Below are 18,995 nucleotides of genomic sequence, written 5' to 3' on the forward strand. Positions count from 1 at the left end.
AGAAAAAAGAATGTTTTACAACGATTTGCAAGTTGGAATCCCATGACGTAAAAGGACATAGGGTGTTGTGTCATAAACTAATTAAAATGAGACACACAGAGATGGCAGCAATTTATAAATACATTTTTATGAATGAAGAAAAAAAAACTTTTCTGAAACACTTCAGACACCATTATCATTCTTTTCATAGGGTTGGGTAGAATAATATATCGCTATAGGTATTTGAAATTTAGTAGCACACTGCTTCCGCTTGGGTGCACTAGTAATGTGCACATGTGTCCGATTTACAGACCATGCATGCATGCATGCATAGTAGAAGTAGGCGGTAAACTCCGCTCCGCCTATGGAGTTTGAAGAGTTTTGCCATTATTGGACAAAAACTTTACCAATGCCGCATGGCAGAATTTACCAGCCCCCACCCCTATTTATAACTGAGCCAGATAAGAGTCTGCAGTCTGCTGACTGAAATGGCTGTGCTCGTGATTTTTTGGAAGTGATAAGTTATATCTCTAGCATTTTCCCCATCAGCATAAATCCAAATCAACTTTATTTTAGGCTGTGGGATTTTCTGCTGTATTGCGGTACTCCTGTCCAGATGCCCCCTGCAAATACTAGAGGGGCGCCATTTGTCACTGCACGGCAGGGCCGGACTGGGAACCAAAACCGTCCCTGGCAAAGTGCTCGGTCAGCCCCCCCTCCCCGGGGGTGCGAGCTATTTGTCAGGCCGATTTTGTTACAGGGGCCAATATTGCACCTATGCTGCAAAACGGCGCTGTAACAAAAATGGCCCCCCAGGGGCCAGATCCGCCCGCAACCCTAGCGGCCCACCTGGGAAATGCCCGATGCCTCCTACGGCTAGTCCGGCCCTGCTCCACGGGCAGGAGCCAAGGTGGAGAGTCCTTGCTCTGCTTCATCACAAAGGAGTGTCTTGGTGATGTCATCGGGAGGCAACCGGGATGAGAGCCTTTAGAACATCATAAAGGGAGGGTTTGGCCTCTATTCTTCTCCACCGCGCACCAGAATACAGCAGTTTTTTTACATGCTTCTGAGCAGGGCTTTAAGTGGAATGAAAAAGGTAGTCTCTCAAAGGGGCGTGGCCGAAAAATCTGTGCTTAGCATAGTGTGCTGCACCACTGGTTTTTTGCTGCTTCTGTCATGGCATACAGATATATAATACAACAAGTAACATTAAACCTTCAACAAGGAAGGGCTATTGGGTTTGCCAGTGGTTGTTAGTTGTGTAAGATAAATAAACAACAACTATGTCTTCGTTCGTTGTATATAGTATTAAAAAGGCTTCCGTTCCAAAATGATGAGACTGTGAAAGAACTATGACGAGTCTCTTTGAGGTTACCTTATTTATTTATTTGCGGGTTTGTAACACGCTTGAATAAACTCCCGCAGGAGTATCGCTGCGCCTGGGAGCAAGGATACAAAGACAGTAGCAGCAGATGGATCTAGATCTGGTTTCTAAACAGCAGGGTTTTGAGCTGCCTTCTAAATTTTAGATGTTCTGAACATTGTCTGAGAGACAGAGGGAGCTTGTTCCACAGTGATGGTCCGGTTACAGATAGAGCTTTACCTCCGTGTCTGGCCTTTCTTGCACGGGGCACCACCATGAGAAGGTGGTTGCTGGATCTGAGAGATCGGATAGGGACATATGGAATGAATTTGTTTTCCAGGTAGACGGGCCCTTGTCCGTTTAAGCTTTTATGTATTAAACAGCATATTTTAAACTTTGTTCTCTGCCGGATTGAGAGCCAGTTTAATTGGTCCAGAAGAGGTTTGGACGCAGTTCTCGGAGGGACATTCAGGACCAGGCGGGCCGCCGTGTTCTGGATTACTTGGAGCTTGGCCAGCACTCCCTCGTTTGCAGAGAGTAGCAAGCCGTTACAGTAGTCGATCCGACTTAGAACAAGAGCCTGTACCAGAGTTCTCCTGAAGGAATCTGGGAGCTTCCTTAAAGGCAGTGAAGGGTGGTACTGCTGCAGAGTAAAGATTTTTTTTACCCAGCATGTAAAAATGGAGAGGCCGATAGAGACCCGTTTTGGCAACATCTTTTTAGAACTGCCAGTGCTGAGCAGCGGCAGGAACTGGACCACTTAAAGCCCTACTTCCGGTCACATTAGCAGAGACGAGTTTGCTGGATGGGGGCACGGTGGGGGGTAGGGGTGCTGCCATTTGCGTACCCTTGGAGAGGTTGCTGACTTTACCGCCAGATACCGCCACCTGCTGAATCAGGTTAGAGTCTTGGCGTTGCTTCAGTATTGAAAGTACTGCAGCATGGGCCTGTAGGTGAGAGCAGTAATTGTGCTTAAAAAATGTAGGCATTTTGTGTTTTGCTGCTTTGTTGGATTATTTGCTGCTCTACCGGGAGTTGCATGCCTCGTTATAGGGCATGCGTCCGTGGTTTTGCACATGCGCTTTTTGAACATCCCCCCTCTGCCCCCTCAAGGAACAGTATTTGCTTGCTTAAATGTAGCCACTTCCTGCATGTGGATGTGCCTTGCTGTGTGCTGCTTTGTTTGTTTACCATGCTATCGGCAGTTGCTGAGTCTCTCCGGTGCCTCATGCCCCGTTATAGTTAATGCTTCTTTGGTGCTGCATGCTTTTATGTACGTATCTGTATTGATTTGGTACTATATATTAGGAAAGAAAGGTTGCTAAAATTTAGAGAGAAACAATGCACCTTCTAAACATGGGTTTTGGTTGGGAGTGGGGCAAGCCAAACGAGACCCTTGTACGTGAAAAAGGCCGCTTAATTGAAACAGGTACATATTACAAAATAACCAACTGGAAACTGCCTCACAAAATAAAGCCTCGCTACACATCAAATAGCTGACCCTTGACCCCCCCCCCACGATCCCCTGAAAAAAGTTTCCCCACCCTGGCATTAACATAACAACAACATTACACAGTATTGCAAGTAAAACGTTTTCCCCCAATGACACCCTGTTCCCTACCTGCCTTCCTGCAACTGTAACTAACAAATGTCTATCCTGAAACTTAGACTACCAGCCTACCCTTTACCTGCCCCTGCTCACAAACTTCCAATACTTAACGAAAAACCTGTGGCAACCCTGGCCAACGTTTCAAAACCCCGCAAGGACCTGTTCCAAGTGACAACCGCCATAAGGTCCCTTATGCACCTGTCTCCACCAACCCTGTTTAAACCAAAGAATAAACCCCAAAGACTCCATCCAGCTAACATTCTTAAAAAGAGGGATGGGAGGGTGTGGACAAGAAAACTATTACTAGCTACCCTGCTGCCAGCCACCAGGTCACCAAAACCTAAAATGGTGGCTGGCAGTGTGGCCAGATTTTGAGACCCGTCCCAAGCCCAAAGCCACTCAAGTATAAGCCAAAAATAAGCTTAATGCAGACCAGTGTCACCCCAAAAACCAGCCCAAATTCGCAACTCTCAAACTATGCAAAAATAGTCATCAGAAACCACTATAGGATGAATCTAAATTCTATTCAATATACAGATAGTGGGAGGGGGTTAACTGGGCACCTGTGTTAATGCTACTTATTTTCATTACCCGTCACCACTGTGACACTGCAACTTGTAACAGGCACTGCTAAAGCTACAATAGTAGAAAACACAGTGATTGAGCACGGCAGAAATGGTATTATGTGCTAATTACTGGTCCCTCTAATTTGTATTTTAAGCAACTCCCAAAGGTGATGCCTAGTAGCCCCCATTTGCCCCATAGCCCTCAAACTTTTGTCTGACCTCATATGTAAGCTATGTAGCTAGTGTCTATGTCACTGTTCTGAGTGCTCATTGAGTGCGAAACCAGCTATTGGACATTCATCGCTTGAGTGTAGTCATTTTTTAATCCATTGAACTTTGAGCACAAATTGGGTATCATCAGGAAACGGGATGGGAGTGGTATCAAAGTTGAAATTTCTGCTTCTTGTTGTTATCACTACCCCTACCTCCAGGCATTCTGAAATGAAGTCCATTGAACAGGGAATATCCTACTTCATCCTAAGTTAACTGGTAAAAAAACATAACCCATTTGGGGAATGGGGGTCTTAGAAGACTGCTGTGCGACGGCATGGAGTCAGAAGAATGTGAGTGGACAGAGCAGACTCTGAGACAGTTAAGGGTACATAGTGCTTTGGGAGTTATAAGGTGGCACCTTGGCTGAGAATGTTCCCGGACTCAGCCTTGGTGGTTTTACCATGTGTGTTTTCCCACCAGGTAAAACCAGGCTCAGTATTCATTTACCAGGTAATTCCAGGTGTGGGAACACAGTGCCACTCCGAAATGGCCAAAAGCAGAATACCCCTTGTAATGACGGCCTTAATACTAAATTAGGTAGGCCATTGCTGTCTCATTCTGGCCCCATTCTGGTTTCCAAAATCAGCCCTTTCCCTTGGAGACCGAGTCAACATTCTTTGGTCATTTTTTGTGTGCACCTTTGTGCTATCCCTTTAAGTTCCAAAAAGCAAAACCTCTCTTACCCCCGTCTACTGCTCTTCACACAACACCTAATGTCCCTTCTTTGCACATCTATGGTAGTTAATCCTATATTGAAAGTTATCTATCAATGTAACTCCTTCCAAACTCACACGTTTCACTTGCAGATCAAGGACAGGCGCTGCTTGGGCAACAAAGGATGAGGGCTATGCAACACGGAAGGTGCAAGTTTTAACACTGCAGTGAACAATGTCACAATTTTTATATTGAAAAGATGTACACTCCATGGGCCAGGGAATGAGGCTTCTATTGTCGCAGGAGGGTACTGTTCAGTTTTGAGTGCAATTCAGTTGATGTGAGGATTTCCGTAAGCTTTTCTCACTTCTACGTAATGTCTGTATATGCCTGTTAACAATTCACCTCTCCTTTTTCTGTTTTTATTCATTAAACCATTGTGCATGTGACACTTAAATTTGGATCCAGCTTAAGAGCCACAGAAAGACTCAACAAGGACGTCCGCATGTGCGTGTGTCTACAACAGAGTCACGCTTTTAGTTCGCTAAATTGGCTTCGAAAACATATCGGGGGGGGCTATATCTGATGTACTCATCATTCCGATCTTAAAGCGGTCGCTGCAATGCTTTATAAGGCAAAACCTAACTTGTTATTACTGAATTGAGCATTTTGTCCTTCACCCCTCTTTCTTCTTAATGGATTATTTGGATAAACACACATTTCCCAAATAATGAACATTTGTTTCAGCTATTGTAGATGTCTATAAATGAACTTACTTCAATTTGTGCTTGCTTCTACATGCTGCAGCCAGGCCCCACGAGTCGACGGCCACAGCAGCACAGGGCTGCATCACCAGGCATGGTCTGACAGTCTGAGACTCGAGAGAAAAGTGACACAGTGTATAGCTGCCAATGTTTCAGATTGCTTATGTGTGACATTTTCATAATTTCAGTGTAATTATGAGTGACATTCAACGACTATGAGTGACACATTCTCGCGTGCAAAAATCAAGCAACTAAGATGAGGCAAACATATAACAAATTACAGCCATTTCAGCAACGAGAAACCCTATGACGATCTTAAAACTATTGCAAAGCACCAGAAATGGAAGGACACTATTTAACATGAAAACACAGCCTGCATAGATGCCACGTTTTAAGACTGCTTATGTGTTACATTTTCAAGGTTTCAAAGTACTTATGAATGACATTCAACTATTAAATGTATTACACTAAGAGTGACACTTTATTTGTGAGCAAAATAAAAAATTAAGTTCATGTAAACAGATAAACATAAGAAATGACACTCATTTAAGCAAGGGCAAGCTATGAAAAGAAAACGAAACTTCTGAAAATCACCTGATCGTACTGACGAACGATTGTATACCCACAATCTAATCCTACATGATTTTACACTTGTGATCACTACTGCTGCTTTCAGAAAAACCGAGAAATTGCACTGACGGTGTAAATTGCCAGACCATGACTGGGTCACAAAGGGCAAATGCTAGCAGCAGCAGAACTTAAGTTTACACAGTGATCTCGTCATGACCGTTAGAACGCTCACAGGCGGGGCTAATTCCCCTGCTGTGCTGGGCATTCTAAGGAACGGGCGTGGTCATGATGAGCTCACTCGTCATGAGCACACGAGCACCGTGGCTCTTGACGACCTCAGCTCGTCATGAGCACCGGGGCGCTGTGCGTGACCCCCCAGCACAGCGGGGGAATCAGCCCTCCAGTGAAGGGGTTAAAAACAGCCTCACCGTGATAGAAAGCAAGTCGATTCGTTTATTTTGCCTATGCACTAAAAGGGTCACAGCAATGACTTCCCAGGGCCCGGCATTGTAAAAAAAAAAATGCTTGATCCTGTCTGGTGTTAGACATACGCCATGCACTGACTGACAGAGAGAACACTGAAAGGAGTTTGCCCTGCCAACAATTACCGGCCGCATAACAGTGACTGATTTACAAAACAAAAGCAGAGAATATATCACTTCACTTACAATTTAATGCAATTCAAAGCTGCCGAGCGTGGCAATTCATAACAGGCCGCTTATGGCCGCAATGATGACTCAGAGTGAAGTCACAGGCCGGCCCCGGTTGGGAGTGGGACTCTAGAAGTCCGTTGCAGCGTTGGTGGTCACACTCTGTTACTCACTTTGTCTCAGTCTTTTCCATGAAGATGAGAGAGTGACAGTATGACTGTGACACGATTGTGCGATCTGGACGCCAGTCGTCATCCACCCTGCTGAGTGTTCTGCCCACGCCGAGACTCTGCCTTCAGCCGTCTCGCTTGACTGCTTTTAATAAAGCATGCGGGGGTTGGGCAAACAGTATTCCCAGGGCCGTCATTAGTAGCGCTTTCACGCGCTACTAGATTGACGGCACTCTTACCCAAAGAGACTGTGTCCAACAATCGTGTGCACCACTATGTTTGGGTATCGTTTGGCAGTTTCAGCAGCAGGTGCGCTTGCACTTGCACACGCACGCATGCACTGCTGCCTTCAAGCAGCAAGTCTAGAAAGTATCACACACACGTCACACCTATTCTATGTACTCCTCCATTGATATCTAAGCCATGCAGCGCGCTTCACCCGTTCATTGGCTGCTGACATTCGTGCCAGTGCCCACCACTGGTTGGCTCAGTTGCTCTTGGTTCCCATCCACGCTGCCTGCCCTGCAAGTGACAAAGTGTTGGCGCCGCTCCAGCTAAAAATTTGCGCACAACTGGTGAAAATAAGCCCAAAAACTAGCCACCCGCCAAGTGGCTTTTTCCCCGCACAAATGGGAAAAATGTCGCCCAATTGTGCGGGAAATAGCCCAATCTGGCAACATTGGCTGGCTGGCAAATCCCCTCATAGGATTATATAAGCCTAGGGCTACTTGGGCTACTTGGGCTATAATCGAGCTACAATTGGGCTTCAACCCAAAAAAGCCCAAAACCACAAAATGGCCAATCCGGCCAGACCAGACCCCTCCCAAACTGCCTAGGGGGCAGGCCTCACTACATTTGGCTGCCCTCTTTCGGTGCAAACGGTTCGCGCAAAGAGTGTGAAGAACAGCACACACTATCTGGGAGCATTGTGAAAAGCTGGGAGTGTAGGTTCGCAAATATGTGTCACATGTTCCACAGCTCTTCCTCAGAATGTTCTGGAAGCAGGCTGTAGAATAATTTTCTGCCATCATGCACTCTAAAATCAGCACCTATGGAAAGTCTGCCATTCAATTAGCTACCCACACTGCCTTAATCATCAGCCACAAAATGCTACAATCGGACACTTTAATGGCCTGGGCATTTTGAATATGCATTACACTTAGCTCTATAATGAAATATGTCACCCTATTAAAAATCTAATGATATGGCTATGTTGTATGGGCTTCATAAAACAGTACGTTGGATTCACGCATCAGAAGCTGGAGTGGATTTCCTTGCTTGTGTCTTCATGTACAACCAGGTTAATCCAAACATAGTTTGAAGCTGCACGTCCCAGAATGCAGCCTATGCTAGACTAATAACTCAGCATGAAGGTGTCACAGCCTATTTGCTGTCATAAGAATCCTGGTTAATCCAAACATAGTTTTGTACCCTACTGCCAACATATGTGAAGACGCTTTACGTTCAGTGCCCCATGGCTGCAAGATGAACATTCAAGTTTAACCCCCCACTTCTCAACCCCGAATTAAAGCCTTTAACGTATATAATACTGTGGGGTAATGCACATAAATTGATTGCTGGTAGTTTCTTTTTTTATGGGCATCGGTTAGCAAGTCAAACAAATTAATTAATCTATCCTTGTGTAACGTAACTGGTGCTCCAAAACCTTCAGGTTGAGTTTTCGCTATAAAAGTGTGCAAAAATAAATAAATGCATACCTTGTTCGAACAGGCAAACAGTCGCCATTAGGAACGGTGCAGGGGTTTCAGACACAGAACATTTTGAATCAGTTTTCACCTAGCTGTCACTTTGCTTGCTACTCGGCACACATTGCTGGCGTGCCTTGAGTCCTCGCGCGTGGGACTGAAACGCCGCATTTTGTTCCTCTTAGCTCCTGGTGGGACGAGGGTCTAAGGAGCAACGCGGGGGTGTTCAAAAAACCTGTGCACCATCTTTCTCATCGCCGCGCACACTCTGGGGAGGACTACTACGCCCAGAGTGCACCACATCAGCCTGCAACTGCCGCGAGTTCCGGGAGGTGGGGCCAACGCGCTTATAGCGCAGCCTCTCCACCCGCGGCGCGGGACGCCCGAACGAAGCCCAGACCAAGGACGGGCCCGTCTGCGCCCGTCCAGGCCTGTACGAGACTGGGCTGGGCCACCCTCCTTTCATGCAGATAGTGAGTACCATCTAAAGACTATTTACATTGCGGGACACTACAAGAATACGGGGACTGGCGCTCTAACAATATTATTGTGTGGCTTTTCTGTTGGGCTATAATTTTGTTTTGAGGGTGCATATTTCTTGTTTGATTCTAAACAATAATCCAGTTTCTGCCCTCTCGTAGCCCTGCAGTGTGTAGGCTAGGTACCAGATTCGGGGAAGTCTACACCCCCATGCTTAAGGCCAAACACCAGACAGAAACCCTCTACCCAAATCCCCCTTCCACAACCAACTGCTATTGATAGAATGCTGAGACAAGTGTCGAGTGAAATTGAACGCACAGAGAGACGCTTGTCTCTGACCCAAGAATGCCCAGCATGTCCCCTATGGCGGAGCTAAATCCCCCTGAAGTACTTATACAACAGGTACCCCCTGCTCCCATAGATCTACCCCTGGCACCGGTAATGGTAGTCACAGAAAGAGCTAATAGGGGGAAAAAGGGAGGGAGAGGAAAAAGGTAAGGGGTAATACAGAAGAAAATTACAGGGGGGGGGGAGGGGAGGGAATCCCATGCCACGTGCTCTGTTGAGAAGATACCTACCACAAATGTGTTGAGTGCCTTCCCAGAATGGCATGCAAATACCACACTCTACCCCCTGGATTGGGCAAAAGAGCTGAAATTAGAGCTCCAAACGTTTTTGCAGCAGCTCTTTAAATCTGAATTAAGGAATGTTCTGAATAGCTTTGAAGCATTAAAAACATCTCTGGATACATGGGGGTCTAAAATTGATGAAGCGATGAAATCGATTGAAACTCTTCAAATTACAAGAAGGGCTATTACCTCTCAAAGCACGCAGGCCTCCTTGCCCCCTAAAAACATAAGGGTCGGCATGCTGGCAAAACACATGATCGAAATCAGGATCTGTCTGCTTTGATTAATACCCATATTCATGAGAATCATTTGCCGAGTATTGCTCATCATAGGGCTGATGCACCTATTTCTACAGCCCAAACCCCCAACACTGAGGCTTCTAGTATAGCTCCTGCTGATGTCCCACAGGTACCACAAACAGTGCCAAATATTGTTAGGAATAAAATAATACCTATGGCAAACCCGACAACTTTCCCCCTTCCATACATTGATCTACCCCCAGAATCAACCCCTTTTATGGTGATCCTAGCTGCAGTTCCATCTTTAGAGCCAGGAAGGAGTGAAACATTCTCGGAGCTGAAAAACAAAATAACCCATTGGCTGAATAAATATAGACCACTCACTCCCTCGGTGCATAATGAAATATTATTCACTCGTAGGGTCAGTTGGCTTGGGCAGAGTCAAAAAAACATTCAAGGGCATTGTGTTTTGATAAATTTTAGAGATAAAAGGGTGGTACAACATATATTAAAATGGGGACATTTAACAACTACCGGAGTTATCCAAACACTTCCCTTGGGCTATTTCTACCCCCTAGTGCCTTCCTGCATCGGATGGATAGTGTGTATAGGAAATGGGAACAACGTCCCCAGAATATTGCCCCTCAATATGCGGCCCTAGAACGGGGAAATCAGGAGTATTATAACATCCCCGTAAGCAATCGCTACAGCTCTTTAGATCTGGTTGACTGACTAGCCCCTGGGCATGAAAATATGAACCTGGCAGAAACAACAGTTAGTAACTTCTCATATTCTGCAGATCAAACTCCTGGCAATCAATCTTTAGTATCCCTTCTAAAAATTACCTCGCTTGCAGACGATCAGCATATTCCCACCTTCACTCAAATTACTATTGAAGGAATCACACAGAATAGTGTAGGGCACAGCGAGCAGCCTTTCCCCACCCAACTAAAACAATCAGCAGGGTGGGCATATAGACATAGAAACGATCAACACTGGCTCTCATATAAATATATCGCAGAGCGTAAGTCCTATACATAGCACTAAGATATTATCCTGGAACATTGCAGGTCTGAGCTTAAAACAAGATCTTCCAGCTTGGGGCGCCTATATAGACGCCCATGGGATATGCCTGTTCCAGGAAACTTGGCTAAGGGATCCCTCCTATAAAGTGGGAAATGTAGCATACACCATTCCTGCCGTAACAGGACTTAAGGGGAGACCATCTGGTGGCCTGTGTATCTGGGTTGGTATACATTTGGGCCTTAAAATCAAAGTGATAGATACTTTATCCCCTGACATTCAGTGCATCCTCCTGACTTGCCCAAATAATACGAAATTTGCTCTTATCAACATCTATTCACGTCCAGTGAAACAGGGGATGACATCACAGGTTTTAGATTCTTTGGTAACATTCATACATTCATTACCAGAGACTGTGTATACAATAATAGGGGGTGATTTTAACTGTCACTTTGAACCTCTAAATGGTGTAAATTCCTAGATTACGAGTGAGGAGGATTCTGCTTGGTCAATTCCAGACTGTAACACTTACCCAGCGAGAGGATGGTCCCCATTAGTTTTACAAATGCATTCCCTTACCCTTACACATCACCTCAGGGCATGTAATTGTTGTTTCTCATCAGACAGCTCGGGTACCCCAACGATCATTAAGCTGGGCCAAACATCTATTATAGACTATATTTTGGTAGATGTAGAGGCTTGGCATATGGTGTTGGATTTCGCAGTAAATATTTGTTGCGAGTGATCATAATTCATTGGTTTTAGAAATTAATCTGCCAAAAGTGGAAAAAAATACGAAACAAATAAGTGTTACAAGCACAAATTTGTTAGCCATAGGAAGAGGGAGAAGAGTCCGATGGGAATCGTTTATCCAATTAAGCGATAAAAAGGCCATGCTTACGACCAAATTATTCCATACCTGGAACTTGCTTCCCAAACCTATTCAAACGATTTCAGTTCTGGCACCTTTCAGGAATTAGCTAAAAACCATCATGAAATGTTTGATAAAATTGCTGTGTTTTTCTATTACCCAAATCCCAAACCTATTTCACATGCTAGCAAAAATGATTCCTGGTATAACAAAACATGCAGGGAAGCTAAAAGTGCCCTGATGAATGCTATTAAAGATAAGGACAGCATTCGCTCTAAAGAAACCAGAGCAATATACAAAAAAATAACTGCAGAGGCCAAGTCCACATGGGAATTGGAAAAATAGGAGGCATTTAATTTGGCACTTGAGAATCGTGATACGAGGCGATTTTGGAACCTCGTAAGAACAGGGACGGTCAAGGGCAAAATGGCAATAGAACCAAATATAGGGGAGGAACTTGGAGGTTACATTTCCAATCACTTTACTCCAAGCTGAAGGAAGGAGAGCTACCCGATAGGCACCCCATAGTGCACAATCCATCTTTGGATGCTAATGTTCCACCTTGCACTGCAAAAGAAGTCATTGCTGCTTTGGACAAAATGCTTCCCGGCAGAGCGCCTGGCCTAGATAAAATATTTGGTGACCTCTTTAAGAACGAAGGTTCTGTGTGGGTTCCCTATCTAAGTAAGCTATTTAATGCCATTTTTCAAGATATGGAACTCCCGCCAACTTGGGCTGGAGCAGAAATGATCCCTATTTATAAGAAAGGCTCCCCTTTGAATCCTGCTAACTATCGCCCTATAAGTTTAATCGATGTGACGCAAAAGTTATTTGCACAAGTCATTTTGGGTCGCTTGCAGACTTGGATCGATGAATACAACATCTTAACCCCACTCCAAGCGGGATTTAGAACTAAAATCTCTACAATCGACCAGTTATTTAGACTCCAACTGATCCATTGGAAATCAGTTATCTTGGACAGCGGCAGCCTTTACCTAACTTTTGTGGATCTAAAATACGCATTCGACATGGTGCAACGTGATCAGCTTTGGGATATCCTAGGAGGCTTGGTTATCCCGACATATCTATGCCACCTAATGATACAGTTGCACCATGATACAGATGCTAAAGTTAGATACGGCAAAAATGGGGATCTGACAGCCCCCTTACCAGTGGAGAAGGTTGAGGTAACGTGTTTTTAGGAACCCGTTTGGTGCCAGGGGATAACACCCGAAGACCTCTGAGTTCTCCCTGTTCCGGACCACAGAAACACGGAGTCTTCGAGTCGAGTCAGAGATCGAGTTTTATTGATAGCTACCAAGTAACAGGTGTCCTAGAAGCACGACAAACACGGGTCATGTGTTCTCAGGAGACTGTTCGTTTTTACAGAACCAGCCTTCTCCTTATATACAGAAATAATAGCTGCAAGCAAGAATTCTTGAGTTTATGATATGGCTATACACATATTTCTACAATAATACGAAAGAGCGAAGTCATGTAGGCAAGCCTGTATTTTAGATGTCCAATGCGTGATAGATTACTCAGCCAAGCCCGGAACTCCCATCAGATATCGATGAAACCCCAATAAAGGAAGGCACCTCCTAGTCATAAAACTGGCCATAAACGGGGAACAGGACAGGTGTGTGTTTGTAGAAGGCATGGTTTGTATGTAGTGAATGGTTTGAGGAATGTTATGTATCGATGCTATCGCATTTGGCCACTGGGCGAGGGGCTGCCCAAACAGGTTTGGCTAAAGGCAATGGAGTCAGTTGGGACAGGTCAGGGGGAAGTCAGGGAAGGAGGACGTGTCCTTTTAGATCAAGCTCAACCTTTAATTGACTTATCATGAGGGCAAGACGTAAGATGGATGCCGTTCACAAAATGGAGTCTAAGGGGTAGGGACGGAAACTACGATTTGGGGGTATTGGCGACCCTCGATTATGACGCAAATGCATGGGAATGATGCCCTAATCATTATCGGTTCGCTGACACCAAATTCGTCATGGTACGTTGATATTTTGTGACACGGGTATTGGACCTCGATATCGGGATAATAACAGGGTCCAGATTTTCAGAACCACAGACCCTCCTTTTGCCCTTATGTAAGGCAATAATTCATATTAATCGGAGTCCAAATCTGTATGAAGGAATTCGTGGAGATGCTGCTGTAACATCATTCTGTTGCACAGTTTGTCTCTTGACACAGGCTTCCGTACACATGACGTAGCACAGAGGCCACATAGTGCAGGAGCGCACTGTATACACAGGCAGAACATAAACAGAAGTGCTAAGATCATCCCAATGAAGATCAGGGTTTTCCATCCCCGTGTAGCGATCAGTTCCCAGAACCACCCTAGTAAGGACCAATCTCCTTTTTCCACGTGGAGGGAATCAGATATTTCGTGTAGTTTAGAGATGGTTTGGTATACTGTCGGTGCGTTATCAGGGATGAAAATGCAACAACTGGATTGGATCACTCTACACACACCACCACGATCGGCGAGTATGATATCTAGGGCAACTCGGTTCTGAAGGGTCATAAGTCGATCCGACTGAAGTTCGGTCGTCAAATTTCCAAGGGCTCCGGCCGTTGTAGTCACGGCGGATTCAACTATCCTCGATAACTGGCGAATATTCCTGCTGTTTACCATAGGCCCCCAAAATGGCAGAAAACCCTTTGCGAAGTCAGCGAATTCCTGACCCGCGGTGTCGTCTTTACTCACGACACCTCTAGCTGTCCTTTTCCGATGGTAATATGCTCTGGCCGTGTAAGTGGGAGGCAGCAGAAATGCGATAAAGCATGTACCTGAGAAGTCAGGGGGCAACCACGTGTAAGCTTGGTCATGGCAGACGAAGTACGTGCCTTTGGCTGCTAATAATATAGGGGAAGTTCGGGAAGCAAACACATATGTTTCCGCGCATATACTCTTCCCTAATTGAGCTTTGGGATCCCTGCCGATACCCTGTAAACATAAGTGACCTCGGTTGGGTACTATCCAAACTGGGCGGGATTTCTTTGCTGTCTGGCTCTTACTCAGGTAGACCCCATATTTGGTTACGTTCCAACGAGTGTACGGAGTGAATTCATCTTTGGGAATCGTAAGATAGGTGTCGAACTCTCTACTCATATTTCTTATCCCTGCTATTAGTGCCTTGTTACTGGAATCACTTTCAGTAGAACGTGTCGAGTATGGTTCTAGGGCGAATAGGAACATGGTCTGGAAAGCCCACAGAGAACCATAATAACTGAAAGGCAGGATGAAATATGGGATACCCTTATCCGTCGTGTGTGGCATGAGTCCACATATCCAACAGTTCGATGTGTTCATGATGGACTGGTGTTGGTGTAGGAGTTGAATAAATGAGTTCTTTACAAATTCGAGTCTTCTGGCAGATTCGTGTTCAGGTAGAGGGTGAAAGTAGTGTGGAGAGATAGTAGGAGGAGGCTGTGGCTGGGTGACATTCGAAAACGTAACTTTAAACACGAATAGAGTATAACCAGTCAAAAACATCGTTATGCTACACAACATTAAAATACATGTTATCAGAAACTTTCTTTTGGCCAGTACAGTGCATAATTGTCTTTCAAAGTTTGGGAGTCTGGTAGGTCTCTTTACCCTAGGAAACTCCATCCTCTAGTTGCTGCCCGCGGCGGTAGATTGATTCTGCCAGGGAGCGCGCTCTGCTCAGTCCGGGGTAACTCCCGTGGACCAACCAGAACCGTGGACCTAAAACTTCCCAGTTGCACTCCCCAGACTTCAACCGCGACCCTAGCAGCAGAACCGGATGGCGGTTCGAAAATCAAAAATGAGCAAGTTTCCTGAGAGCGAGAGAGCTGAAAAATCAAAAATAGTTCTTGGGGGAGGGAAAATCACATTCGTTTGTGTGTCTTTTTATTTGTCTTTGTCTTGACCTTAGATTATACTGTTCTTTCCCAGGTACGGTGTGGTCTTCAAACAATGTCTCAGGTTCGGTAGTGTCCAACTGCATAGACTGTGGCACAAATCCTTGTAAAATATGATCACTCTCCTTTTCGGTACCAGTTTCTTTTAAACGTGCATCGCTGAAAGGGATGAAGCGAGGTATGGATTCTGTCTCGGAGTCGGCAATTCCTTCGTTGACCCACCGGTCGTATGGAAGGGGCAGAGGGACCCGTTTACAATGGGTCCCGTGCACCCAGTTCTTTTTGCCGTCCACCCGAACCGCTGACCTCGTGGAAAGAAGTACCAGGTAAGGTCCGGTCCACCTCGGCTGTCCGTTGTTGGTGCTCTGGAAGTTCCGCACCAAAACCCACGTGCCGGGTGTGATGGAGTGACCTGGATCGTCAGAGGCTGGTGGAGAGGAACTGTGAACCTGTTGGTGTAAAACACGCAATTTAGTTGTCAATTCGCACAAATAGTCAAGCAGTATGGGGTGCTCTATTTCGCTAAGTTTCTTTGGTCTTGGCACGCCCCAGACGTTGGCTGGGCGGCCAAACACTATTTCATGGGGGCTAAGTCCTAATCTGGAATGCACTGTCATTCTCGTTGACAAGAGTGCTAGGGGCAAGGCGTCAGGCCATTTAAGACCTGTACTGGCTTGGATTTTGGCTAATTTGAGCTTTAAAGTGCCGTTGTAGCACTCTACCAATCCAGCTGATTGGGGGTGATTCGCAGAGTGGAATTTTTGCTGTATGCCTAAACATTCACACACTCTCTTCATCACGCGTCCTACGAATTCACTTCCATTATCACTCCAGACAATTCTAGGCATGCCAAACCTCGGGAAGAACTCTTTGACAAGGGCTTTGGCGGTTGACAAGGCAGTGTTGTCTTTAAGAGGGTACGCTTCCACCCACCTGGAAAAAGCGCAAACAACAACGAGCACATACTTCAGATTGTTGCATCTCTCCATGTGAATGAAATCGAGCTGCAAAACCTCGAACGGATACGTTGGAGGCGCAAAATGACCAGGTGGAGTTGGGGTTCCCCTACCGGGATTGTACTTCAAACACACCATACAGTTTCTGACCACATTCTCTGCATATTTCGGGATATTGCTATTTTGCCATACTGTGGCCAATATTTTACAGATTCCTCTCGAACTGATTTGTGCAAATCCGTGAGCCATTGTTACTACTGCAAGTACATAGGCGTTGGGCAATAACCATCGCTGGTGTTCTGACAATTCGACCCAACAACCATTCGTGTCTAATCTACCCTTACTTTCTCTCCATTCATTCACCTCTTTCTCAGTTGCCTCGGCTTGTATAGATTTCACGCTTTCAATGGTGTCCTCACACATTCCTACATCAGTAATCCATCTAGCGGGACCTACAACATACATCCGACTCATTGTGTTCCTTGCAGTCTCTTTCGCAACCTCGTCTGCAAATGCATTCCCGCGGCCAACATCATCCTGAATCTTTTTGTGTGCACTACATTTTATAATGGCAACTTGTAGTGGCAAGGTCAGTGACTGGAGGAGCTCATTAACTAGCTGACCATGTTGTATCTTTGCACCATGTGACGTAAGAAACCCACGTTCACGCCACAATCTCCCAAAACTGTGAGCCACACCAAAGGCGTATTCGCTGTCAGTGTACACATTCACTCGTTTTCCTTTCGCTAACACACATGCTCTGGTAAGCGCAATTAGCTCTGCAGCTTGTGCAGAATTATGGGAAATGCGCGCAGTCTCTATAATGGTGTGTAATGTCGTTACGGCATATGCTGCAGTCGTATCACCATTCGGCAGCTTGAAACATGAACCATCAACCCATAAAGTATCATTGCATTCAGGAAGGGGAGTGTCCTGTAAGTCTACTCTCCCTTTTGTCTCTTCTTCTGTCCTAAAGCAGCAGTCATGTTTATCAATCTCGTCTGTTCCTGTCGGAATGGGTAATAACGTTGCGGGATTCAGTGTATCGCACCTCTTTATGTTTATGTGACTTGCTAGCAACGTAAGTTCGTAACTGGATAGTCGAGCGCTAGTAAGGTGTTGTGTCTTCGTCCTGTTTAGTAAAATGTCTACTGCATGCGGGACCATAACGATCAGAGTATTATTCATGACTAATCCAGCGGACTGTCGAATGCAGACAGCTGCTGCGGCGGTAGCCCTCAGACAACTTGGTAGGGCTTTAGCCACAGGGTCTAGAGTTGCCGAAAAATACGCGCATGGGCGCTGTCTGGCCCCAAAATGTTGTGTTAAAACTGATAATGCACAACCTTCCTTCTCGTGGACATATAATGTAAAAGGCTTACTGTAGTTGGGGTTTCCCAACACAGGAGCCGAACATAATGCATCACGCAACTTGTGAAAACTCGTCTGGCACTCTTCAGACCAAGGCATAGGATTTGGCGTGTCTTTACAGAGTAGTGCCAGCAAGGGTTTAGCTAGTAGTGAGAAATTCGGTATCCATTGTCTACAGTACGATGTAATGCCCAAGAAGGTTCGAACCTCTCTCTGTGTCCTTGGGGCACTTAGTTCTGCGATTGCCTGTATTCTTTTTGGTGTCAGTCTCCTTCCCTCCTTCGACAAGATGTGACCTAAGTAGGTTACTTCTTGTCGGCAAAATTGTAGTTTGGAAAGAGAGACTTTGTGCTTCATGTCACATAAGTGATGCAATAGTGATAACGTAGCTTTCTTGCAAATCTCTTCAGTGTCTGCAGCGATCAGTAGATCGTCTACATACTGAATCAGAGTTGAACCATTTTGTAGAACAATCGTGTCTAGTTGTGTTTTCAGGGCCTGACTGAATATTGATGGGCTTTCGCAGTAGCCTTGAGGAGCGCACTTGAAGCGGAAACTTCGTCCTCCTAAATTAAATCCGAACATATCTCCACTCTCCTCAGCAATCGGGATACTGAAGAAAGCGTTCTTCAGGTCAATCACCTAAAACCAATTTGCTGAAGCTGGAACCATCGTCAATAAAGCAGTAATGTCGGGGACAACTGGAAACTGTGGGATAACTATCTTGTTTACTTCTCTGAGGTCGATCACGAACCTATACACAGGGGGTTGTGAAGGATCAGTACGTTTTAAGATGGGCAAAACTGGACTGTTACAAACATTTCCTGTTGTTTCTTCGATGACGTCTTTATCAATCAGGTCATAAACAATCGTCAATAACGCCTTTTCACATTCGCTAGATATTTTGTATTGGGGAATACGTGGCAACCTAACGTTGGCTTTCAACGTTATGACATATGGTGCTATCTCCAAACGACCTACATCATTAGAACCATTTGCCCAGAGTGCATCAGGAAGACACGACAATTCAGTTGCAATATTTTCTTTCGACACATACATTGGAGAAATGACTTTCTTACCGAAAGTAAGTTGTACTCCTAATGGTGAACAGTACAAAGTCGCATATAACCTTTTTAGCAAATCCAATCCTAACAAATTTTCACCACAACCTGTTGTAAGAATGAGGGGTGCCTCTAATTCGCATGGGCCAATAGAAAG

Source organism: Lissotriton helveticus, chromosome 10 (genome assembly GCF_964261635.1).
Source record: "Lissotriton helveticus chromosome 10, aLisHel1.1, whole genome shotgun sequence".
Taxonomy (NCBI): domain Eukaryota; kingdom Metazoa; phylum Chordata; class Amphibia; order Caudata; family Salamandridae; genus Lissotriton; species Lissotriton helveticus.